The sequence below is a fragment of the Ambystoma mexicanum genome, chromosome 3q (genome assembly GCF_040938575.1).
Source record: "Ambystoma mexicanum isolate Mex_15411 chromosome 3q, UKY_AmexF1_1, whole genome shotgun sequence".
NCBI lineage: Eukaryota > Metazoa > Chordata > Amphibia > Caudata > Ambystomatidae > Ambystoma > Ambystoma mexicanum.
Genome location: NC_090926.1, coordinates 1,002,585,777 through 1,002,612,421, shown reverse-complemented (window position 1 = coordinate 1,002,612,421; position 26,645 = coordinate 1,002,585,777).

Here is a 26,645-nt window from a genome sequence, read left to right as displayed (position 1 = left end):
ATGGACCATAAGGAATATATAATGTGCACATGTAATTTCAACAAATTGTATATCTGGGAAGGATGTATTTGAATCAAATATAGATTTGTGGGCAAACTGACCAGGGGAGGATCCTCTGACCCACAAAACCTACAGCATCACTCTGACTCACATTTCCTTCCCCCAATCATGGGAGAGGGGAAAATTGGGCCAATGACAAGTAGAGAGGGGCATGCTTAGCTAGGCCCAGGCACTCACCCATTTTAAAAACACATAAAAAGAGACTGCTGGGACAGGTAGCGACATTCAAATCCAGTTGCTGCGGAACGTTTTGCCGGACCACACAACATCCAGAAGATACCAGTTCCAGACTGACTCCAGCTACATACTCCAGAACCTATAACTTATACTTTAGAACCTAAATCAGAGGCCTAAAACCACAAGCTGAGTTCTCTGCAGCAGGCCTCAAATCATTGCAAGCTACTCACAGCATGGCGAGCTGCTTGAATCCCTTGCCAGGATCTTTTGCCAGGACCAGTGCAGAGATCCAGGAGCCATGCAGAGACCGCTGTATCCGGACAGACCAGAGATCCAGAGTGACCCAGACCGCTGTGAGCAGAACCAGAGAGCTGACCCAGATCACTGTGAAGTGCCGAGACCAGAACCGGAGTCCAGTCCAAAACCTGACCAGATCCGTGGCGAGGCCTATTTCAAATTTATATTGTGAGTACCTAGCAGAACTGTGCAGAACCAATCTCTTAGTTAAAATAATCTAATCCAAACTATTTTAACCTAAGTAGAACTGCCTCCTAGAAGTTGTGACTTGTCATTTTGTAAAGCTGCACCACTGTCACTTGTCAATTCTGCAGCTGCATAGCTGTCACTTGTCAATTTGAGTTACTTTAAATCCGAAAAATGACCTTTACAAATTCGTTCATATCTCTGGAACCGTTTGGGCTACTTGGTTTAACTTTCCTCTGAAAGCTTAGAATCTCAGCTTTCAACAAGCCTAGAACCGACTTGCTACTCCTTATACTTTTGCCGTAATCACGATTCACGCACTCGCGAATTTTACCGCGATTTGCGATTTGGTTAAAAATCCAGCCACGTGTAACCATTAGCAGTCATTTCTTTCCTTGCTAAAAATTCGTTTGCCTCTTCATCACCATCTCTGAATCATTGCTAAAGTGAGCCTGAACTCATCCCAAGTATCTCACACTCACCCTGAACCTCCTAAAGGGAATTAAAAGCATTTTCAGCATATTTCTCACTTCATTGCAACCACATTCAAAGCACTTGGGCCTGTGTTTTAAAACTCATACCGGTTTTCTCTAAGCTTGCTGGGGGGGAACTGAATTTCGTATTGTATTTGATTGCATTCCTGAGAACTGTGTGCTCCTCTTTCCATCTACTTCCATGTCTTACATTGCATAGGGGAGGGGGGTGAATTGCCAGAAAAAAAGTGATTGGCCCTCATTACGACCCTGGCGGAAATCGAAAAACGATGGCGGAAATGCAATACCGCCATCGAATAGCGCTCGGTGCGGCTATGACCCGTCACCGCAAAGTACGAAGCCATTAGCGACACCGTAGTGAACGCCAACGCTAACTGCACCAAGTACGCGCGCGCGCGCCATGCCAAACCGTAATTAGCACCATGGCGCAAGGGTACGCGAATTCCGACCCTAGCGGACATGTACCTAACGCCATCAAGCATGGCGGAAAGTACCATTCCGCCATGGTGAGAAGTACGGCATCGCGAATCAACCGTAAACGGCCCCACTGAGTGCCTGTACACCGCTCCCTGCCCACAAAGTACAACTCCCCGTAGGTGCAATGAAGTCACAATGCAACCAGTGAAATGTACAAGTCACCCATGCATGCCAACGAACAAAAGAATCACAAGAGGGGCCAATGGGAGCTGCAGGGCACAGATGGCACGAATACAGAAGCCATTCCAATGGACATGACCACAGTCCCCCCCCCCAGAAACGCACGCAAACACAGGCACCTGTGACCAGCAATATTCCGAAAATCGCATCATTCCACCAGTCCACCTGGCTGACCGGCATCTGTTACACAAAACCCAATCCCCCGCCCCTGGGCATGACAACATTCAAACAGTCATATTGGCAGCCCCCATTCCTGACCTCACTGGGCTTCGTAGGCAAACGCGCCCAGCACAGTACCACGCAACTAAACTCCGAAGCTGGAACCCAATGCAGATCTCCTCACAATACATTGCTCCCCAAATAGGAATATGCCACATCACTCGCAAAGAAGAACGCTACACGGCCCATATCAGAATAGAAATTTAATGCACAACAAAATCACCAAGCCCATACAGCCATTAGGCCATGAACTCCAAAACACATTTCACCATTGTGGGCTGCATCCGCAAGAAATGACCAGCTACTACTTGTGTGACGCCCTGTTCCATCATGGTACACAGAGCCACATTCACGTACGAAAAGGCAACATGGAAGCGCACAGAACCACAGGGCCGTCCCAATGGGGAGGCACTAGTCCAGCTGAAAGGCCGAAATGTTGCTCCGAGCCACTAGTACTGCGTAAGGGCATGTGGCCCATTGGCGATCGTCCCATAAGATCGTAATGCTGCTCCACTGATTAACACGAAGCAGCAGGTGTCGGGAGTAAAAGCCATCTGCAGGAGTGGCATACAGATGGCAGTGGCAAAAGGGGAGGAGATACCTGTCAACCAAAAGAAAAGAAAAAGAACAGAATGGCCATCAGAACTACATTCGAACAACTCACTTCAATGATCACACTAAATCCACAGCCATATGCATGCTAGCCCACTCCAAAGGATCATCACCACCCCAAAACCACTTGCGACTCATAACTATCTATATCGAGGTGTAAACACCATCACAAACGAGTGTACCTGTGCATGCGTCTGTGAAAACAGAATCCATCTGATGGGATTGGTAACGTGCATGGACACAAGTGTCTGAAGGCGCGTCGAGACAGGGAGGGCTCAACAAGGCCAGATAGACGATGGTCCCACTATGGCAGCCCTGCATCACATAGCGCAGGGGAGGCGGATAGATTCCAAGAAGCCCTGTACATGGCAAACTCTGTATCAAATCACCTGCCCATGCATCCATTCATCATTCCCTCATCCCGGTATAAAAACACCTGAATATTTACTCACATAACATTAGAAATATCCATTGAGTCTGTGCGTTATGCAGCCTGCAAAATCCACAGTGCCCCAGCCCGTAATTCCAGTGTTGTGAAGTAACATGTATTTGGGAACGTCCGGCCTCATCGCCCACGTCGCTATTGCGCATCCCAAACTATTCATATCAATCATTGCATCCTCGCCATGGCCCCTGTCTCAAGGACATTGAACAATAGAACGTTATATTTGCAGTCAGACCTGTGGGCATCTCCTCGCCGCTAGCTGAAAACCGAAAGCGCCGCCCTCCGAATTCCTCATTTGCAACATCACGTCGAAAAGGCATCTGTGGCCGTTTGAAATCACAAATTAATCCATCTAGTGCGGCTGTGTGTGAAAATGGCAACTGCCTTCACCCACAAATGGGACGCCCCGCCCGTCGGTGCAACTCGGTACAGTGATGCATGAGGGCCCACCGTTACTCGAGTACTACGTTCCACTGACCCATCACAAGTCTGTTCGCGACTGCAAAGATTGTATGTGAAACAATGGGACCATAGCCGAATGTACATATCAACAAATGTTACACGGCCATCGGGTACAAATACATGATTGCAATAGCAAGATGCCATTCCTCGAATTGCAGCGTTGTGTGCGGGACGTGCTCGGCCAAAGGGGAGAGCAGCTTGCACAGGTGGAATGAATCACCACAGGTGGAGGCCATACAGCCTGAAAACACATAAATTGCACACCCAGTCTCCTCCCACAACCACACCCACTCCGAAATGCTACCGGCAGGACTCGCGATGTTGGCCCTGGGGGACCTGATAGCACTGCAAGTACTCCAACTCCAAGAAGAAGACGAACACCAACTACAACCGGCCGCACGGAGGAGACGCAGGAGGAGGAGGAGGCCAAGGCAGGGCCAGCAAGGGCCGCCAGCACAGCCACTACCACCACGCAGGCAGCCCGCAATCCCACGCCTCCGAGCACATCCATTCAACCTCACTGATGAGCAGATCCACACCCTCTACCGTTTGGACCGGGACACCATAGCCGCCATTGTGGACATGACACAGGCTGACCTTGTCAGCATGATAGATAGCCCAACCGCCATCCCACCCCTACTGAAGGTGGTGTCTGTACTCCACTTCCTGGCCACAGGCACCTACCAGCACACAGTCGGACAGTTGCATGGCATTTCTCAGCCACTGTTCTCACGGACACTATTGCAAGTGCTCGATGCCCTCCTGCAGCACGCAGATGACTACATCTCTCTACCACGCTCGGAGCAGGAAATTACCAACACAAAAGTGGGATTCCATGCACTTGCCGGCATACCGGGTTGCATTGGTGCCATCGACTGCACCCATGTGGAATTGGTCGTCCCACATGCCATGGAGGCCCAGTACCGCAACCGAAAACAATTTCATTCCCTGAATGTACAAATGGTGTGTGACTCCAACAGGATCATTACACATTGTTGTGCCAGATTCCCTGGATCAACCCATGATTCTATGGTCTTGAGGAACTCTACTATACCACGCTACATGGAGCGACACGCAGGGAACAGATCCTGGCTACTCGGTGAGTCTCATTACATGCATGATAATGTGGGGTATGTGATTCGGCAATGACCTGGCAGGAAGGGGGGGGGGGTGTGCGTACGTAGCAATGGCATTCCACATCATACGTTTATCGTCCACATACAGGTGATGCTGGGTATCCACTGAAGAGATGGCTCCTCACACCAGTCCGGAACCCACGGGACCAGCATGAGGAGGACTACAACCATGCCCACTCACGTACCCGTGTAGTCATTGAACAGGCATTCGGCCTACTGAAGACTCGTTTCCGCTGCCTCAGCAGGTCTGGCGGGGCACTCCTGTACCGCCATGAGAAGGTTGCAAAGATGGTCATGGCATGTGTCATGCTCCACAACATGTGCGTACGTAGAAATGTGCCCATGCCCCCTGACGCAGAACTGCAAGCACCTGATGATGGTCATGATGAGGGTGGGGATGTGGCAGCACCTCAAGGAGTCTGCGAGGCACCGGAGGGCCGTGACATTCGTCAGCATCTCATTGATGCATGCTTCTAGCACTCACGCCTGGTGGCTGATACATGGACACGGGACTCGTGGCACTGTGTGTGTCTGGTACATGCACAATATGGACTGTACGCCTATGATGGCCTAGTACACAAAGATCATTGTCCACACATCTCATTGGTTGATCGTGCACTGTTTATGGCATATGTGATATCATGTTGAACACCCTATCGACCCGCCACCCAAGTGAGCCCAACACACCCCCTCCACCCTCCTACCTCCCCCCCGAACACCAGTGTCCAAAGATGCTCATTGTCAGTGGGCTGTCGCTATTGCAAGCCCCCTCTGCGGGTATCAGGGGCACCCCTGCCTGTGGAGCGCAGGTTCCTCCCAGATCTACGTTGGGGGCTGCCCTGGACGGAACTTGCAACGGATGATGTCTCTGCCTGCTCACGTCCATGCATGTCCCTAAGGGTTTGTGAGAGCTCAGTGAGCACACGGCGCACTGCGGCAAGTTCGGCACATACGTCTTTGGACGTCGCATGCAGTTCCCCCCTCAGGCTCTCGGTGCTTCTCTCCATTTGGACTCTCAGGCTCTCGGTGCCACTCTCCATTTGTACTCTCAGGCTCTCGGTGCTACTCTCCATTTGTGCCCTTAGTGTCTCTGTACTTCTCTCCATTTCTGCCCTAAGTGTCTCAGTTGATGTTTCTATGTCTGCCTTAGTGCCCCCACATTCATCGGCATGGTCCTTGAGGAGCGTGGCCAGTTGCTGCTGTTGCACGATTAACTGGTCGAGGGACTGTTGCCTCTGCTGGGCCATGGCCATTTGCGGGGGTGTCACAGAGGGGCTGTTGACCTCATGTTGCCTTGCCACAGGGCTTGTGGGGGATGGCCAGTCGTCGTCTTGTGGGTGCCCCTGTGTGGTATCCTCATGTTGTACGGGATGGGACAGACAGGGGGATTGGGACAGGTCATGGATGGATCTGACTTCGACATCCCCGTCTTCTGTGTCGGAGCATGCTGCCATCAATGGGGTGTCACCTATGGTGCTGCTGCCACCAGAGGCAGTGCCTTCTGTGGCATCCATTGGGGGGACCTGTGGTGGTGGTGTTGTGGGCATGCTGGCTGCTGGGGTGCCTGTTGATGTTCCCTCCTCTGTGCTGCCACCTGATTTGTGCTGCTGCCGTGTCTTGATGCGTGCAGCTGAGGTGGAGGGTCTTTGGCCGTTGGTCTTGGCCCTCTTTGCAGGTGTGCTGGTAGGGGTGTCCTGATGCTCGTCGTTTGGATCGGACCCTGTGGTGGAGTAAAGGAGGGCGAGGGTTATTAATGGGTCTGTGGGTATTGGAATGGCATTGTATCACATGCATTGGGGTGGTACCTGAGGGTGATTTGGGTCGGGGCCTTGGAGGTGCTTTCATTTGTGTGTGGAGTGAGGGTGCAGTTGTTTGGCAGCCTGCAGTTAGGGTGTGCCTGCTGCACGTGTAGTGGGTGTTTTAGGGGTTTTTAATTATTTATGTATTTATTGTGAGTTTTAAAGTGCGCTATCAGGCCGATGTGTGTGGACGTTCTCCTGGACATGTGTTTCTGTTGCACTATGTGGACACATGGTACTTCACATGATTGGACATTGTGGATTTAGCATTGTTTTATCTGGCCCACCTACCTGAATCTTCGGATGTCTGCACTCCTTTCTCCATCCCTCCGACTCCCTCTATGCTCTCCATTCCGATGGTGGAGGCACAGATTTCTTCCCAGGGGGTCAACTTGATGGGTGATTCAGGACCTCCCCCGGTGGCTGTGGCAATGTTGCGGTTGGCAGAGAGTATGCTGCGGACGCGTATCCGCAGGTCGTCCCATCGCTTTCTGCATTGCTGTGGGTTGCGGGGTGCGGTCCCCACCGCACTTACCCGCTGTGCCACCAGAGCCCATATGGCCTTCTTGTTCGCAAGTGCCGTCCTGGTCATTTGCGTGGAGAAGACGACGGCAGCATTCTCCTGGAGGGTCTCTGTTAGCACGGTGAGTTCCTCACGGGAGAAGTGGACCTGCCGCTTGCGGTCGCACGCTTTCTTCGCTACTTTTCCCATTTTTCTTGGTTTCGCTAGGGTGGATGACGGGTTGGGGTGTGTCTCAGGGTAGTGTTTTTAGTGGTTGTGTGGTTTTTGTGGTTTTATAGGTGTACGGCGGGATGTTTCCCGTTCCGGGCCCATGTTTTTACTTCCGTTTCCGTATATTTACGGTCACCGTACTTTCCGGTAGGCGCACACTGCGGTGTCCGCTGTGATGGGTGGCGGTATTGCACCTAGGGCGCCGTACGGCGGCGGTGTGGGCCGTTTTGGGGTCATTTCCGCCATCGCGGACTTTGCACTTCCGCCATGCCGTGGTGCTCGTGCCCGATGGGTCGGAATGGGCCGCACTTTGCTCCATCATGCAATGGCGGAAACGCTATTTACGCTGTGGCGGTCCGGTCAGTCACTTTCCGCCAGGGTCGTAATGAGGGCCATTATATTATCTTTTGCTAAAATCATCTCAAGTATTTCTGTACTGACTTTTATTCCTCATTGCTTTTCCCTTGAAATCATAAAAGTATTTTTGCTTCTTGATCCATCCTATACTAACTCCTCATTGATTATAAAGAAGTGTGCTAGTGTCAGATTACCCATTGTTGATTAACATTATATTTATAAGGGCAATATCGATTATTAATTTATTATAAAAGCGTGGCATCTATATTTTGTCTCATTTCTCAAATAAACCTTTTAAACTTGCAAAACAGAACTACTTCTTGGCTCAGTGGGGTCAGGGGGATTCTAAGAGAGGGGTGTTATATAGGGGTAGTCATCCAGAACTCATGAACTGGACATAAGGATATATCAATAAGGGTTTCCATTCAGTATCCCAGACTAGGCATTGACTTAGCTGTAGTGTTGAATTGAATCTTCTTACACTCCACAAGTAATAGAAACATGTATAGCAATAAAGGCCCAGTGCCCCACAATTGTAATATAAATACAATGGGCTATTGGATAGATCTGTTCCAAGATCTATTGCCACCATACTTCCTGCATCAGTGTGGTGGGAGGCAAAGACAACACAGCAGGCCAAATAAATAGGTATGATAACCTTAGCTCAATCCTAAAGTGCTAATGCACTATCAATAGGGAGTATACAGGTAAAAATATAAAGTGGTCATATGGAAGCAATAATCAACCAAACTTTCAAATTGAAGTGATAATATCATCGCCATGTAGGCTAATTTGGCCTTAATATAGTGTCACTGTAATGAGGTGATACAGATTACATTCAAATGAACTAGGTAGTCTAGGGATAGGGCAAAACAGAGCCATGAAATTTGCACAAAAATGCAAGTGCAAATTAGCAAAAAAGTATGCTATGACCATCAATAAAGTCATGGGAACAGTCATGAATGGAATGACCTGAAACAGTCTATCTTATGTCTACTGCAAATAACGCAAGTGCAATAATGCAAGAAATAAATAGATAGGATGTATCAAAAAGGAAGATAAAATGCTAATACATACAGGAGAAAATATCAAATATCACATGAGGCGTAAGCAAAGTTACTCATCATGCAAGATTCATTATTGGAAAAAAATATTTAATTGATGTTACTAAGTAAAAATACATGTTCAAGTTCATAGATGAAAGTGCATAGTGCAAGTGCAAATAAGCATGAATGTAAACCCTACTCCTGATGGGGGCGCTGTTGCGCACGTGACAGATGGCAGCCTGAGTTTAGGAGCTCCCATCCTAGGCAAACCCTGATGTGAATTAATCTTTGCTGGTGCCACCCATGGACAGAAAATACAAAGAAGTTGGTCGCTGAATACTTGGGGAACACCGTCAGTAAATCTGGTGGAAAACCACAGGACGACAGCTGAGAAATCCTTTCTGCAAATTTCTCCGTAGGTGATGTGGAACATGGGCCGCCCGCGTGAACCAGGCGGTGACCACCTGAGACCGCAGGGGGAGCCCGGCAGCAGCCCGTGAAATGGGAGGAGCTACAGCCTGGCGGCAAAGCGCAAGCTACACTTGCGCTGTGGTGTTCCTAACATTATCATTGGTGTGGCGTCGCATTCCCCCAGCGCTTGGGACAGTGCCCACACATAGGCTCTTGTGGGAGACCGAGCACAGCGGAGGGTTACAGCATTGGGCTGTAAACGGTGCAGATTCTGATCGGCCCCCCTGCGACCCTGCAGATAGCTCAAAACATTCCCCTATTCGCCCGGCAGAATTGGCCAGGTCTCTGTGAGACCCTACACTGGAAAGTCTTGGAGGGTGCACCATGTGCGGGCTTCCCTGTGACCCGGTTGGGCAGGGGAGAGTGGACGTCCCCGTGGGTGGCCCACTCTATGCAAGCCGGGCGGTCCTGTGACCGGTGACCGACTCCAGCAACTTGAAGGTGAAGGAGCTGGTGGGGCTTGGTGCTGGCTCCCGCTAGACCGCAACCGGCACAGCGGATACCCCGACCCCACACTGGCCCAGTGCTGAGACTATCCCGTAGAGCCGGACCACCCTGATTTCTGCCCCCAACATCTGGCACAGCCCATACATGATCCTATCATTCCGCCCTGAAGGCACCGGCGGGGATAGCGGATGTGCGAGAACGAAGTGACAAAATCATATGGGGAAAGACTCCTACATCCAGGCAACCCCGGTATGTACCATATGCCATGCGGCGGCCTACGCATAAGCGGGACACTTTCGCCTCATTGCATCTAAACCACGAGGGAACCGGCCCTGCGCGGGTTCGGAGACTGGTGCTACCCGGAACTGGCCCAAACCCTAGGCCCCCATAGCTTTATGGCTGCAGCTGTGTTGGGCTATGAAAACCACTGTCTCTTATCACTGACCTAACCTGGCCCACACTGCTAGACACCAGCCTGACTAGCCATTGAGGAACACCTGAAAGGCAGCAACCAGAACGCTAAGGTGAGGAGAAAGTGTGGGAAGCAACAATCCGTCCATACCCCATATTTTGGTGTGCTGCCCACAATCTGAGACATCATAGCCCCGTGTAAGACATCACTGAGGGACTGGCCCACCTACACAACCCTATAATCCAGGGTACCAATACCACTAACGGCCACTCTTGGGTCGGGGCGCTTGTGTTGAACATTGCGGATGAGTGAGTCTATAGTACACTCTAGAGCACCAGTCTACTTGCTTTACGACATGGGAGAATATTGTCTATTCTTCAGTACAGATCATAACGCAGGGCCGACACAAACTGCTCCGAGCTCATCACACCATCAACTTTTCTATCAGTGACAAGCGGGGGAGACACAGGGTGCGCACCAACCATAGTTGCAGTGATATTTAACCCCACAGCATGGATCCCTACTCAAGTCCACAAACTACAATAGCACTTCTGCTCATGCCACGACCCCAGACACGATGGGCCAGAGACAGTGCAACACTGGTGGAGAGATAGAGCCTACCCAGAGGTCTGTGTCAACTACCACCACGGATGTGCATAAAACATAATATGCAATGCTGTCAAATACTGACAAATCCTGTAATACTGGAAATACAGACTGGGCCCCTATAAGGAGTGAGCGTGGGACACCCCTGGCCATACAGTGATAACGCATAATCACCCTTTGAGACCAGATTCAACAAGTCTGTCAATAATCAGACTAGAAGGAGGTTCCACCGCATGTGACACTCCTGACATCGGGAGGCCTGTGCGATAGCTGGTGAGCCATTCTACTGGTGGTCACTCAGATAAGCCAAGAAGCACACCTATACTGCTCTACTCCATCCCACCTTACAGTACAAGGAAAGGCAATCGGTAACACAGAGGTGATGACGAAGCGCTCAGGCGCCAAAAAGAAAGGCTTGGTATAAGCTCCCAGACACAGGGGCCTACAGCTGCGACATCGACTGATGCCGACACCCATACAGAGATGTCTGACAACTCCAGAGAGGACCGTCTGATGGCCACCGTGCAGAGTGGATTTCTTGCTGTGAACCTCAAACTAGATGATATAGTGGCAACCATCGGCTCACTCAAAGCGAGGGTGGACAAAGAAAGCGCCTGCATTACTGAAGCAGAAGGAAGGATCAGCACGAATGAAGATATGATCACCCGGAATAGTGGTGACATTGCACAACTAAAAGGGGATCTATTCAAAATGCTGGGCAAATGCGAGGATCTCGAATCCAGATCCAGAAGAAACAACATCCAGATAGTCTGGGTTTCAGAATCCCTATGTAAAGATCTGATTGAGGGACATGTGGAGGCCCTTCTGAAATCCCTATTTGGCACAGAATCCTTCTCGGAGCACTTCCTGGTCGAGAGGGCCCACCTCACCCCAGCCCCTGTGCCCAAGCCTGGAGCACCGCCCACATAATAATCGCTTGCCTCCTCAACTATAGGGACAGAAATGTGATCGTCAGACTGGCCAGAGAAAAGGGAATGCTACATTACGAAGAGAACAACATATGCATCTATCCCAATTTTGCTGCAAGAATGCAAGCACAAAGGAGGTCATGCGAGCCAATACCAAGCGATAACTCCGACTACGCTGAGTCTCTTATGCCCTGATTTTCCCAGCCAAAATGAGGATCCAACACAGGGGAAGGGCTAGTTTCTTCGAGACTTCTTCTGCAGCTATGGCCTACATCGATGCCTCCTCCCCTCTGCCCCCTAGAGAGCGTGGGGCAGATCAGAATATGAGACCCCGACCTGGCGAGGAAAGGCGTGATCCCACAGACTAAGTGATGTAAACGCTGATATCCTTTGCATTGGTTGAATAGTTATGACAATGGGTGGCTCAGTTTACTATCTGTTAAATCTGGATCGAGAGCACCTGGTTGCGGCAGCCATGTAGCTGCAACATGTACGCCTGGGGAAAGCTCCACAAGTTTGAAGGGACTCATCATTGAGTTGGGGTGATGATGCGGGTTAGAGGGTGGGGGGAAGAGAGTTGGTCACTCTCCAAGGCACCTATGGGGGGGGTCGATGAAGGTGTGGAGTGTTGGTCCTGTTGTGGGAGTTAAATATTTTAAAATGTATGGTCATGCCTCTGCGAGCGGTACTTCCTTAGAATTGGCTTGCACAGTTCAGGGTAAATGTGATAAGCACAAATGGCATACGAGAATCCCACGGGCAAAGTGCTGAAAATTAAACTACTGTCCTGGAAAGTATGTGGGCTTAGTAATCCAATAAAATCTAGAAAAGTGGGAACATATATCGCCAGGCATCACCCACACATATTGATGTTACAGGAAACTCATGCACTAAAAAAAGTAAACCTCGACCTCCTTGCAAACTGGGGTCTGCATTGATATTACACAGAATATTCCCCTCAGGGTGGGGGGGTACTCACACTAGTACATCCATCGGTGGGATTCCGATGTACAGATAGTACAATCGACCCTCAGAGACTATACGTATTGGTCTGGGGCAATATAGCTGGACAACCAGTTATCTTGCTTGACACTTACGGACCCAATGTTGATGACCCTGATTTCTACATTGAAATTTTAGAATGCTGACCCCGCTGGATGACGCTTGGATATTTAACACAATCCTAGATATCACCCTTAACAGGTCTTCTGATACTTAATGGGGACCCACCAGGGCATCTACTACTTTATACCAGATATTACTATAACTGCCACTGATTGATGCATGGAGGACACTTCACCTACTTGACAGGCAATACTCGAACTATTCCTCAGTACACGATTCTGAATCACAAATTAATTACTGGCTCCTCTCTTCGCCTCTCTCGTACACGTTGATGAGCTGCAATATACACCCCTGAACGCTCTCAAACCACTACCCAATATCCCTTGTGATCGTGCTACATGAGACTCCACCACAGGCTATACAATGGAGGATGCCTTCAGCTATCTTAAAAGACCCCAACGTAGCTGAATTGCTCCACACAGAAATTGAGGATTTTTTCACAATTAAAGAGGGGTCCGTCGATCAACATGCAACACTTTGGGACACCTTCAAGGTCTGGGTGCGAGGGGTCCTTATGCCTAAAACCACCAGGCTATTGAAATCCGTTAGATTAGAATGGCAGACATGGAGACACGGCTGCGCGAACTGGAACTCAAATACAGTGACAAAAAAACACTTGCTGACATTAATAGATTATTGAATGATTTCCACAAACTGGCAGCCAGGGAAATACAATACATGAGGGCCCCCACGAGAGCACATAGATACGGGGAAGGTAATAACGCAGGACATTCTCTGGCCAACCTTTTAAATGCTGAAGAGCACCATTAACCCATTGCGAGTATCCACGCGATAAATGCCACGGTAATCACGAAGGAGGAAGGAATCAACCAAGAATTCACACGATTCTAGACAGCCCTTCACACTAATCGTGATGCAAAATCCACTGTGGAAACAAATGACTACCTACATGCATTAAATCTGCCAACACTTCCCCCGGAAGCTAAACGTGCCCTAGAACAACCAGTTGCCTGTGAGGAAATAATAGAAGCAAAAAAAGTCCCTAACATCAGGAAAAGCTCCAGGGTCCGACGGCCTAGACGTGGAGTGGTGTAAGGAATACCACGCTGAAGTCACTCCTGTTCTCTTCAAGGTATGGGAGGAGGCGATGGACTGGGGTGTCCTGCCAGAATCTATGCGGGAAGCCTAACAGATTTGTTAGGATTAAGGTTGGAACTCTAAGTTGAGCACAACATTTGGATGCTACTTTGTAGAGTAGGGTTCCCCAATAAGAGTACGTTTAGAACAGTATGATTTAACAACTGATATCCAAAGTTGTTGCACGTCTGTAGCAAAGCCTCACTTTACGTTGACCCATCCCTGACACTCTTTACCTTAGACATATACTTATAATGTGTCGTTTATCATTTAGCTCATGTACACGTTTGGTTCGACCCTTCTATGAAAAGCCAGTTAATAAGACCGAACCAAATTCATAATGTGTCACTTGTGTCCTTGCTCGGTCTTACCACAGTACTCTAGTTCATCAACAGTGGTGGTTTCTTTACGAAACTCTGAGGCGAACAAACAGGAGACCAGGGTTTGATTGGGCTGATGTTGACCTTTTGTTTTTAAAATACCTTTTCCCAGCCAAACGTCATTATGCGAAAGAAACAGGACATTCATTGTTAGCTTAAATTACATGTGTGAAATTTTCAAAATGTTTGTCGCGGTTTAGTAGGAGGTAAGTTTTTTTTTATTTTTATCCGAGCCATCATTTTTGGCAATGGCCATTTCCCAAAACTTTTATTTCATGCTGCACTCCCAAGTCACATGAAAATAAATGTCCCTCTCCCACACAACATTTTCATTGTTTTAATGCTGCACCAAACCAATCTGCTTTAATCTAATAGGTAGCAGACTATGTGAAAAGCTTTGAAAGGAACCAACGTTTATTCTGCTTTTCTCGTGCTTCGGACATTGTTGCTCAGCGACATCGTAATCTCCCACACTATTCACCCTTTGCTCTGTACAAGACTGATCCGTTGTCTTGGTGCGTGACCTTTGGGTGATTTATTTCTTTATTTCCCATCGCCAATAGGCTTAAAGGTAAACTCACACCACCTTTACAGTCTCTCCACTGTATGCCGCTAGACAGAACCACAAGGATCCCTGTGCAATGTTTGTGGCCGAGTCAAGCACCTTGTGAAATATGGGAATATGCTAATGCTTACCTACGGTCCAAAAACCACTTCAAACACCTTCTTGAATTAGCCTTCTAATGTTTTTCTTACTTTTAATAACCCACTGGCGGATGAAACAAAAACAAATATTGTAGGCAATTGTGGCTATGGCTGCTTGCAGCAAGAATGTGCCTCACAGGTTGTTGGCAGAGGGGCAGTGTGGTAGTTTGTGCTTGATGCATGAGAGGTTAAAGCCGTCCAGCCTCAGATCAACGTACACAGGTTCAGAAACCTTTCACATCCAACACTATACAGGTTCAGAAACCTTTCACATCCAACATTATATTTTAGTTATATCCCCACAATCAGTCATATAATAGAATTAAAATCGCCATGCACTTTTTTGGAACACATGTTTCATACTTGTCCGAATCCCCAGCCTAACATGTGCAATGTTTCTGACTAGATCATCCAAATCATACTGTTCCCTGGTAGAGTCACCTGGAGTATGGCTGACTCTTTCCAGAACCAATTATCCTCATAGGTTGGTAAATTATTTACTGTAAATATTGCAGGACCAGTACTTTTTAATTAAATTACTAGGACAATGTGCTACCCTTCTTCATTTTTGACTTGTGTCATAGAGAATGCAGTTTGGGAGTGCAGCTTATGTACACCTGAAGCAACCTGGTCTTGTAGCTTGCTTGGCCAGGGGGTTCTGTGCATGTATTTGCTAATGTAACTTTTGTTCTTAGTTAGTAGTTCTTCAATCTACATTATGAAAATGTTCAAGACAGGTTCAGATACTCTGTCCTGCGATAAAATAGCACAAATTCAGAACTTCTTGAGCTCCAACTGCATTTTTTGTTTTAATAACATGCTAATAATTACAAACAGTTTAGCCTGCCTTTATTAATTTCCTTTGGATTGAGAGTTGTGTGATGAACTGGTAAAGAGACGTGAACACATAGGACTCATAGTGATTGATATAGACTTTTATTACAATAATAAAAATGGTTGAAAATGTCTGACTGTCCCTGCACTAGGAGGTATGCCCCTAACTCAAACAAAACTGTGGGTCTGTCCAATGTCAAGATGTTCCAAAATGAAATGCCCTGGGTCCAAAATCCAATCCTAGCCTTTACACTTCAAAAGTAACTATACGGTGCTGGGTATTGTTTCTGGTCTGATAAGTGTACACATGTTGAAGTTCAAAAGAAATGGTAAACTCCAACAAAAGGTTCCAAATGAACAAGGTTCACAGATCCAGGGGATAACTGTCTTCCCCCTTGTTATCTTCCACAGCACCAACAGTTCACTTCCTGGGAATGACTCCCTTTCTCAGATTTCCTTCCACAACAACAGAAACAGTTCAAATAAATCGGAATCTTAAGGACATGCGTCTTCCTTATGTATCTCAAAGGCAAGTCCCAGACCCGCAGGATATCTTTTATATTCCCTTGCCAGGCTCCTTTCATCCTCAATATTTACTCCGGGGTCCCAAGGGCATGAGTCTTCCTTGGTGCTTTCTTTATGTTGTTCACTTCCACTTTAATAAAGTAAACATTTCCTGGTATATGATTTGCCCTTGTATCTTTCACTTTCACACTAAGGAACTTGCCTTGGCCTTGCATACATTTCCACAATCTTTTGACTTGCAGTCTCTTTCAAATACTAGACTTTGCCTGGTATACTATCCTGCCATGGCTTTTCCTGATATATTTCACTCTCACACATGGGAAATTGCCTTTGCCTGGTAAACTTCCCTGCAAGCTCTGGTATGTATTTCCCCAAGCTTCTGACTTGCAGTCTCTTTCAAATACTTGATTTTACCTGGTATACTCTCCTGCCAGGACTTATATGGAGTCTTCTTTCTTCTCATCCATAAAGTAATATTTGCCCAATATTGGTTTGACAAATCCTATTTAACAGTTTGCTTCACTTTCTGTACTATCAATTACTTTATTTCTGCTTCTTACATGTGAGACCAGTGAGACCAGTGACCTGTTAGTGGTCAGTTTCAAAGCCCCATTAAACTCTTTATGCTGTTCACTTGGCGTCTCTTTGGATATCGGCGTGGAGCAGCATTCACTCTCAAGAAACCCAGTAACCTGTTCTCCTTCCCCAAGCTTAGCAGTTGCTTTAGTGGTCTCTCATGGTTCTCTGCCCTTTTGGATTGCCGGTCCAACGTACCACCCACCAGTTGCTGTTCCTTTGCCTTGCCTCAGTCTGCGTTATGCAGCTGCTTGTCATTCGCTTCCCCTCATGCCGCCAGGATTTTCTACAGCACTGCTCTCCCCAGCGTGCTCGGTTGCAGAATGCTGACCAGCATCTTTCCAGTTTGTGGCGTCACCAGGCTCCAGCACTTCTCCACCTCTCTCAGTGGGGGTGAATGTAAGCTTCCCAGCAAGTTGGAGTGCTTTCCTGAGACTAGACTGTTGTGTTGGCTTCTTGGACTTAGTCATCTTCATTGCTCTGGTCCTCTACCTCGTCTGAGTACCCCCATATATATGGGATGAAAAACAGTTCTGAGCATATTACTCTGACAGGTATTATCAGTAAGGTTTATTGGTGACTGGTGGGAGCTATAACAATAAGCCATAAAGGCAGGAGACATGGAGGGGATATCCCAAAAAGGAAAAGAGGGATTTGTTTTCATCCAATGATGCCATGCTATCCCCTTGAGGGTCACCTCCCCACACGTGGTCCTCCCACAAGCAGCCACCCCCAGGGTGGGATCAGGTAGCAGCTGCCCTTGGCTGGCCACATGAGGAGAGACTTTTCCTAATGAGACAGTGGTGACATTGCTAGATTCATTACAGTTGGGTGTTGTGTTATTGCAACATCCTCACTAGCACATTACACTTTTGCATAGTTTATTGGTGTCTCTTTATTAACATTTGTGGGTGCCTTTTATTATTTTCTTTGAATTTTGAGTTTGGGTGCTGTCGAGTAAGGACAGCCACTGATATGGAGTGGTTAACCTCCTACAGATTTCTCATTGCTGCCTCTGTCCTCTTGCAGGGAGTTTTTGCCTTTCCACACGGTCGATTTCTGTCCACAGAGGATGGAAAATGACAGTCTTGGTTATTGGGATTCTCAAGAGTTTCATACAGTGTAAGGCAGACTTTCAATTACAGAGACCAAGTGGTTGGATTCACTCAACTTTGACATTGGTTCTTGCAGTATGAAATTAAGGAGGGTGATAGTTGGGGCTGTACACATCCAGAGAAAATACTGAAAGGAGCAAACTCGTCTAATAATCTTCTCTCCAGTATGTATAAGGAACTGTTAAACATGAGACCCGAAAATAAGGAGAGTTAGATGTAATCCAGGCCTAGGTGCCATCATCTGAAAACGATTTGGGACACCACCGCCAAACCTGATTGTCTCCTTCGGATGACCTAGGCTTCTCCCAGCCATTATTCACATGCATGGATCATTTTCTGATGGGTGCCACCTTTGTCCACTGAGCCACTGGGATCCTTCTTGATGAGTTCCTCCAGCTACCTAGAGGCTTCTTCACTCTTCGCTAGATTCATCACTCCTGGGTTGAAGGCCATCATTGTGGGAAGGCCATTTGTTCTTTTCCTTGGTCATGGGGGTCATCTTTTGCTCATGGTTTAAGCCCCTGGGCAACAGATCCTGTACATTGCACTTAAGAAAGTAGACTATACTTACCCGATTTGTTTGTCCATGCCAGTGCTGTTTCTGATGAAACTTCCAGTGTGAATACATACCTATGGGTTCTGTTTGGCTACGCTGGCCATGAACTTCATGAGAATAGGTGGAGCATATTGTTTGGACTAGTGATGTCAACTTGAGGGGCGGGAGATCTGTATTCTTGCCGCAAGGGCACTTGAATTTAGGGTGATGCATCAACGGATAAAATTAGCGCAAGATAGCTGCACCCAACCCGTTGTTTTCACATGTGTAAAAGTGAGGAAAACTAAGGTAATATGCATAGGAAAAAATGTTAAGATAGATTACAATATGCTTCAAAATACATGCCAGAACGATCGGGACAATAACATTTTTGTGTAAACTTCCCCTTTTATGATGATACGTTCGATTTCACTCGGCATGAAATGTTTGATCAAGCTTTCTGCTTTAAAGGACTGCGGATGAATAATTGTCCTAGCAGTACCATTAAATTTTTCATTGTAAAACACACACCAACTTTCTTCTGGGATTATGTTTCATTGGATTTCATCCTGTGGACAACCTATCTCTTTAATTAGTGTTCAAAAGTTCTTATGGAGTTATTAGTGGTCAAGGTGTGGCCCAATGTGGAACCATCCCTTCGATTTTTTTGTCTCCAATAGAATTTCATACATTTTTTAATTGTGTTTTTAATCTCCATTTACCCTTGATATACTTTACGTGGGACCAAACCCCTAATTTCTCCAGATACTTTATGTCTTGCCTGTGCTTCCTTTTAAGATCCCGAACCGTTGGGTCAAAAGGATGAGGTTTTTGTACTAGCTGGTACTTGACCCTTGGAAAATTTCTTAGAACTTTGACACATTGCATGATGTTATTATAGTTTTTAGGGGTCAGAATTATTCTACCTGAATCTAACAGTACTGCAAGGTGTGAGCTACATTTATCATATAATTCAGACGTCCCTTTGAGTCTCGTAGCAATATTTGAGACAGTGACCGGACTAAGTGTACCGATTGGGGTCGATTGAAGCATTGGAAGGTCGACTCTTAGCTCTAACGGTGCATGCTCACTAGAAACTTCAGTGATAATAGTGAGGGAATTAGCCCTCCTAAAAAGACCTTGTAAGTGACTTCAATCCAGCAATTCAACTAAGTCAATGCCTAGTCTGGGATGCCCAATGAAAGCCCTTATTTATATATTTTGATGTCAAGTTCTTAAATCTGGATGATGAACCCTTATATAACGCCCCTCTCTTTGAATCCCCCTGACCTCACTGAGCCAAGAAGTAGGTTTGTTTTGCAAATTAAAAGGTGCATTGGAAAAATTAAACAATATATATAATCACACTTTTATGAATAAATTAATATTTGATAACACACTTATGAAGATAATAGTGATCAACAATGGGTAATATTACAAGAGCACACTCTCTTTAATCAATGAGGAGTTGGTATAGAAAGAATAAGGTAGCAGAGACTACTTGTATGGTTTCAAGGAAATGCAAGATGGGAAAGAATGCAGCACAGAAATAAACTTGATATGGTTTCAACAAGAGATAATATGATCACTTTTTCCCTTGTGACAACTCACTCCCCCCTTAGGCAATATACAGAGATGGAAAGGAGAGCACACAGTTTTCAGGAATACAATCAAATGCAGTTCAAATTCCAGTTCCCCCCAGCAAGCTTAGAGAAAACTGGGATGCTTTTAAACAGGCAAAAATACTTTTAAATGTGATTGCAATGAAGTGAAATTATGCTAAAAATAATTTTAATTCACTAAAGGAGATTCAGGGTAGGTGATAGTGACTTTGAATTGGGACAGGTCAACACTAGCAATGAATAATGAGTGATTATCAGGTCGAAAACGAAATTTAGCAGTTGCAAGCAAAAGACAGCAATTTTGACAGGAGCTAATTTTTCAATTTGCGGCACTTTTTCCAAGGGCGTAAAGCGCGATTATTGAAAAACTATAAGGAATGTTTTGTTGGGTGTGTTGGTAAGCTTAGGATATTGGTTTTAAAATGACAGTTAAATTTTGCTTCTAGGACATGTGGTTCAAAAGATACGGACGTTTTTGTGGAGGTAGATTTTCAGAAATTAAGTCAAGATTTCAGAATGACAGATGACACTAGAATGACAGGTCAACACTAGCAATGAATAATGAGTGATTATCAGGTCGAAAACGAAATTTAGCAGTTGCAAGCAAAAGACAGCAATTTTGACAGGAGCTAATTTTTCAATTTGCGGCACTTTTTCCAAGGGCGTAAAGCGCGATTATTGAAAAACTATAAGGAATGTTTTGTTGGGTGTGTTGGAAAGCTTAGGATATTGGTTTTAAAATGACAGTTAAATTTTGCTTCTAGGACATGTGGTTCAAAAGATACGGACGTTTTTGTGGAGGTAGATTTTCAGAAATGAAGTCAAGATTTCAGAATGACAGATGACACTTTTACAGCTTTGAAATCACAGAATGGACACACGATTTCTATGCAGTTCTGGACAGGTTGAAATGGTTTGAATAAGATTATTTTAAACTAAGAGATTGGTTCTGTACAGTTCTAGGCGGGATACAAACTCCTAGTTTTGGACTGGAATGGGCCTGGGACTGCACTCTCGCCACCGGACGGTCTCTGGCACTGGTTCTGCTCACAGCGAGCTCTCTGATCTGCTATCGGCACTGCACAGCGGTCTGGTCGGTCTGGATACAGCACTGCTCTCTCTGGATTTCGGTTCTGGCACAGGGTTCTGGGCCAGAAGCGAACAGCACGGCAAGGCTGTTGAATAGTTTGGTTAGGTTGCTGGATTCTGGGGCCTCTGAAAAGGATTCAGCTTGTGGATTAGGCCTCTTTTCTCCAAGGTTCTAGAGTTTAGTTCTAGAGTTTGGTTCTGGAGTCTATCTGGAGTCTAAGGTCTGGAGCCTCATGAGTCTGGAGTTTGTCTGGATATGGTCGGGCAGCGTGCTTCGCAGGAATCGATGAGTAGTGGAAAAATGAGTGTCCCTATCTGGGTCTCAGTGGTTCTTTTAATGTGTTCTCAAAGGGGGTGTGGAAGCTGACTTTCTATGCCCAACCCTCTGAGGATCCAGATAGGTTAAAGGATTTTCTGTCCTCTGACTGGAGAAGGGAGTAGTGAGTCAGAATGAGTCATCAGGTATCATCTTTATGGCTGAAGGAAAGAACACTCCCCCTTGCATTTACTTAGAAAACCATTTTTCATATCCAAACATGCTTCCCAGATACACAAGTTGTTGAAATTACATGTACACATCACAAATTAATTAAGACAGGTCTCTGTTTAACCCTGCTCTTTCTAAGAGCTTGGGTTCAGAAATGACAACTTATTCTCGATTTTCGTGGGTTTCGCAATATTGGGTTCGCACCAAACATTACACAGAGGTACACACCCTCTCTGCGCATATTACTGTAAGTTTGCATTTTTATAGTATAAACACAGTGTCTACAATATTAATAAATCCAGGGTTTGGTCTCAGAGCATCCCACGGCGTCCAACTTAGTCTTGAATTGTGAGTGAAGGTGTCATTTTAAGAATCTCAAAATTGTACATTTCTATCATCTGGTTACAATTAGTTATCAGTATTCTTATAAAACATATATTTGCCTTCACTTCAGTACACTCATTGGTTTGTCCCCGCCCCTAGAAGCTTGGCTTGACTCAGAGGTCACATGTCTTATTTCTCCCAGAGCAGTTGTTGTGGTCACACCTCAAATCAGCATATTCTATTCATCCCAAAGACCCCATTGTTCCTTCCTCCAGGCTGCAGGGAATATCTCCTCCCTCTTAATCAACAGGACCATGTGATATCCTGCCTTCTGGTGTGGAGTCCCCAGGTGTGAAGGATTCCCGAGCACAGCAAGCCTTTTGAAGTCTGAACTGCATCAGGCTACTGTTTAGCTTCTGAAATAGAGGTCTCCGGTCAGAATTTAGATCACCAGCGCCGGTCAGTGGCAAGCACCGGTATTGCACCCATTTTTGACAGCTGTTTCTTTAAAAGGGGATTTTACTTTGATAGTATATGATTCTTGCTGATATTGTATTGATGTGGATTCTTGCAGTAGAGTAATGTAGTACACCCAACAAGAAGTTGTATCCTTTTGGTGTTTTTGTGAGCCATGATTTTAGCAATTTTGACGATCAAGAAAATGAATTCCCAAACAGGTCTGGGTTGCTTTTGGCAATTAGTATTGCTATTTCCAAGTGGTTTCAGGCTACTGTGTGGGTATCCCCATGGTGGTTCTAGGTAGTGATCTCCTGTGTTCACTGACATGGCAAATGTGAGTGGCAGACTATTTTTCAGGTTTTTACTGCACATTTTTGGATGATCTCTGGCGAGCAGCATGCTTTCCGGCGGCCATTATGATGTTTCTGCTGCCAGCGATGTTGTAGGGCTTGGATGAGTGGGTTCAAATATCCCACAACCTTAAGATAATAAAATATAATCAATGTTACTCTGCCTATCCCCACACCTCCATGTAGGACCCTTCAGAATGTCACCTTTTAATTTACTGTTGGCCCTATTTAAGTTCCAATGTGCCATCATGTTCATCCAGGCCATTCCTCTTTTGTCCTTGGCACTATTAATATTTAACCCACAGTTCTTGCTACTGAAAATTAAATCCCCCGCAATTAACTCTTTATCATATTTAACTGGCAATGATTGCCTTTTTGTTGAATGGTGCTAAGCTGATGCATACTAATATTTGTGGGTAAAATAGCTCAGCGGGTTCAGCGCTCGCTGCTGCGATCTGAGCGTGATTTGCAGGTCGCAGGTTGGAATCCCGGTAAGGCCAACTCAGCATTTCATCCTTATGAGGTCGATAAATGAGTACCAATTTCGGTTGGGTGATATTGTATGTAAATATGTGCTCTGTAAAGCGCTTTGGAATAAGGCGCTATATAAATAACACATCATTATCATCATTATTTGGTGGTATGCAATATGGTCTTTAGTAGCCATGGAGAAGATAATAGCCATGTTGTATTCCAGACCTATGAGAGGATATGGAGCCCCTTCGTTGACTAGGTTAATTTCCTGGAGGCAAACGTAACACGTAGACTGGCACATATATGGCAGTTTTGACTCGCATGAGTCTAGGAGTGGCTTTTGAATGGTTTATCTTGTTGTTAGAGGAAACCCCATTTGAAAATCGGGGGACAAGGTGGTGACCGAGGAGAGGGCACTGGATATGAAATAGGGTACAGAGTGGTCAGGAAACATGTTTTGATTACTTTGGGTGGAAGATTTACAATCCCCAAACTGGAGGACCATGTTACATTGCCCTTACAGTGATCCTATTAGTAACAATGTAAAAGCCTTTTTTCTCTTTCGTCTTCCTTTTAGCTATGCATTTCCGTAATATGTATTGTACTCGCATTGTTGGATCCTTTGCTACAAGTAATCAGAAATTTCTATGGAATGCAATTCATGGCTTGTGTTCAATATTGAAGCAGTTCGCGTATCTTTCCTTGGAGAGGTAGTCTGTTATTTTCTGCACTGCATCTACAATTCGTTGCAATTTTGGTATTATTCTCTTCATAGCACTGTTCATCACTTTGTCATTTGCTCAGCGCTCCGCTGGCTGGCGTGGCCGCGCACCTTTAAGCTCCAGACGAAGCCGCTCATTGGGCGATCATACCATCATGGTGACTAATCAATATGAAGCATGGACTTCCTTCCACACTGTGACCTTGGCAACGCCCACAAGGTGGACAAGTGCAAGAAGACACACCGCGCTCTACAAAAACCGAAACCATAAATGCCTTCAATAACTGAGAACATACCCTATTGCATTCAAGATAAAATAGCTATACTCGTCTAATATTCTTTTAAAGACTGCCAAACAGTATCCTGAATGTGTCTACTTACTCCATGTGCCTGTTTTAAATAAAGAGATATTGTTGTCTTACCATACTAAATCAAATCAGGTGAGCGTGGATTCTGTGTGGGATGTCTCAGGCACCATGGCTAATCTGTCCACAACCTCGTGCGGATGAAGCCGTGAACACGGCAGACATTTCTCTGCGAGCTGGCCTAGCTGCGTCACACATCACCATAGTATATTCAGCGCCTAAAGAGCAACCTTTCCGATTGCGTGAGGTGATTGGTGACAATCTGAGAGTGTTATAACTTGCAGCATGAGTTTTATTGTGGGTTTTCTTGGTCTATGAGTTGGTGTGGCTGGCGTGGTGGGCAGGCTAGTGTGCTGTCTGTACACATACATCTGTCTGCTAAGTATTGCTGATCTGCAGGCCGGGTCGGACTGGAGCATACAATTGTCTCAGGCACCAATGAAAAAGTGGCCCCAGTTGCAAATGGCAACTCATTGCTTTTGTGACAGACTGTTTGAGTAGTACCCAAGGGGGGGTTTGATAAAATGTGATATAAATTGTGCATTTTAAAGAATATTTATTCAATAACACTGGTCAAAACGACTAACCGCATAGTGAAGTTACTCATCAAACTGGCCCACATAGCCCAAAAAAGTGTCCCACTCTGACCAAAAAACCTGGCCCACACTATTGTGTGTTTTTTGGTTTGGGCATCGCCCTATAGCCCTCTCAGCCAGTCGGAGCCCGCGTGCAGGCTGTGTCCACTGTCTAATTGCAGCTGGGGGTTGGCCGAAGGTTGTCACTGATTGTGGTAGAATCTGACCCGAGAATGCAGAGCGTGTAAGTATATTTGCTGTGCGTCTGCAGTCTGCGCTCCCGACGAGGAATGTGTTTGCAATTCCAGTAAGGGCCCGAGCTCGGCAGGCGGTGGTGGCTGAGGCTTGAGGACCCGAGCTCGGCAGGAGGTGGTGGCTGAGGCTTGAGGGCCCAGGCTCGGCAGTTGGTGGCAGCTAAGGCTTGAGGGCTGTTAGGCAGAATCCTGTGCAGTTCCCTTAGGGAGCACTACACAAGATTAGGGCTACAGGTGAGAGCAATACATCCCCTTTTGGTATTAGTCTGTACCACAAAGATTTAGTTGGTAGCTGTGGCTGAGCAGTCAGACTTATCTCAAGAGGGAGATGAGCAGTATTCAGGGTTTACACAATAGGCCTACAGCACTATGGCACAAGGAAACACTGACCAAAGCTTTGTATTAAAAAGTAGTTATATATTTATTTTATACACTTCTAATAAAACACAGGTATCACAGTCATCAAGCAAGTTAAATTAAGTCCAAGGAAAAATATACACACTCCCAAGTTAAATTGTAACCAAGTGAACCAGAGTGAAAACTGAGCAAAACGGCACAGTGACAACTACACACAAGGGATCCTCTAACAATTTCTCACAAGGGAGGGAAAGCACAAGTTATATAGAAATAGGTTCTTACACACCCTAGCAACACTTCCCATCAGTTTGTGAACCAGTTTAAGCAAGGCAGTGCATCAGTATAAGGAATAATTAAATGAAAACTGAGCAAAATGGCATTTCACAAGGTTAAACAATGAGAAGGAAAGGGTAGTTAAAGAAAATAGGTGCACCACACAGTTATAGCTGAGAATCTAAAGAAGGCATATCTAACAAATGTGACCAGAGTCAGTAGGCCTGTGCCAAAGTCAGTTGGGACACAGCAAGGGCCCAGGAGCAACATGTTCTTGTAGCTGCAGTCAAGTCTTTGGTTAACGAAGTGGAAAAGGCGGATGCAGACGTTGAAACACAATGTTAAGAGAGAGGGGTAGCCAACCCAACAGGTAGGTAAAGGATTTAAAACACCTTTAGTGCTACCGCGAAGAAAGGGCGGTCTGCCGGAACAATGATCCAGCAGAGGAAGAGAGGCTCTCGTCGTGGAGGAAGGTTCGAGTTACTGCACTACCCAGGGATGAAACCAGCCGCGGTGCTGCCCGATGAATATAAGGTACGCTCCTTATAATCGCTGTCCGGGTGGACTGGTGCCTGGCTATCCGGCCTCCGAGTGCAGGGTATGGGAGATTCGACCAAGGCAGGTCCGGGAAGGCGATTGGCAAACTGGTTGGCCCCACCAGTTCAAGGGAAGAAGGCTCTTGCAGATGAAGATCTCCTCTCGTTGTGTGGAGAAAAGTGGTGAGACGCTGTAGCAGGGTTTCACCGGTGGTTCAGTCGTTGCAGATGTCTTTGGCTTCTCTCCCCTTCGGCTTCTTAGTTCCAGTGGCAATGTCTTGCTTTTCCAATCCTCAGGACCCTGCTTTTATGCAAAAAGAT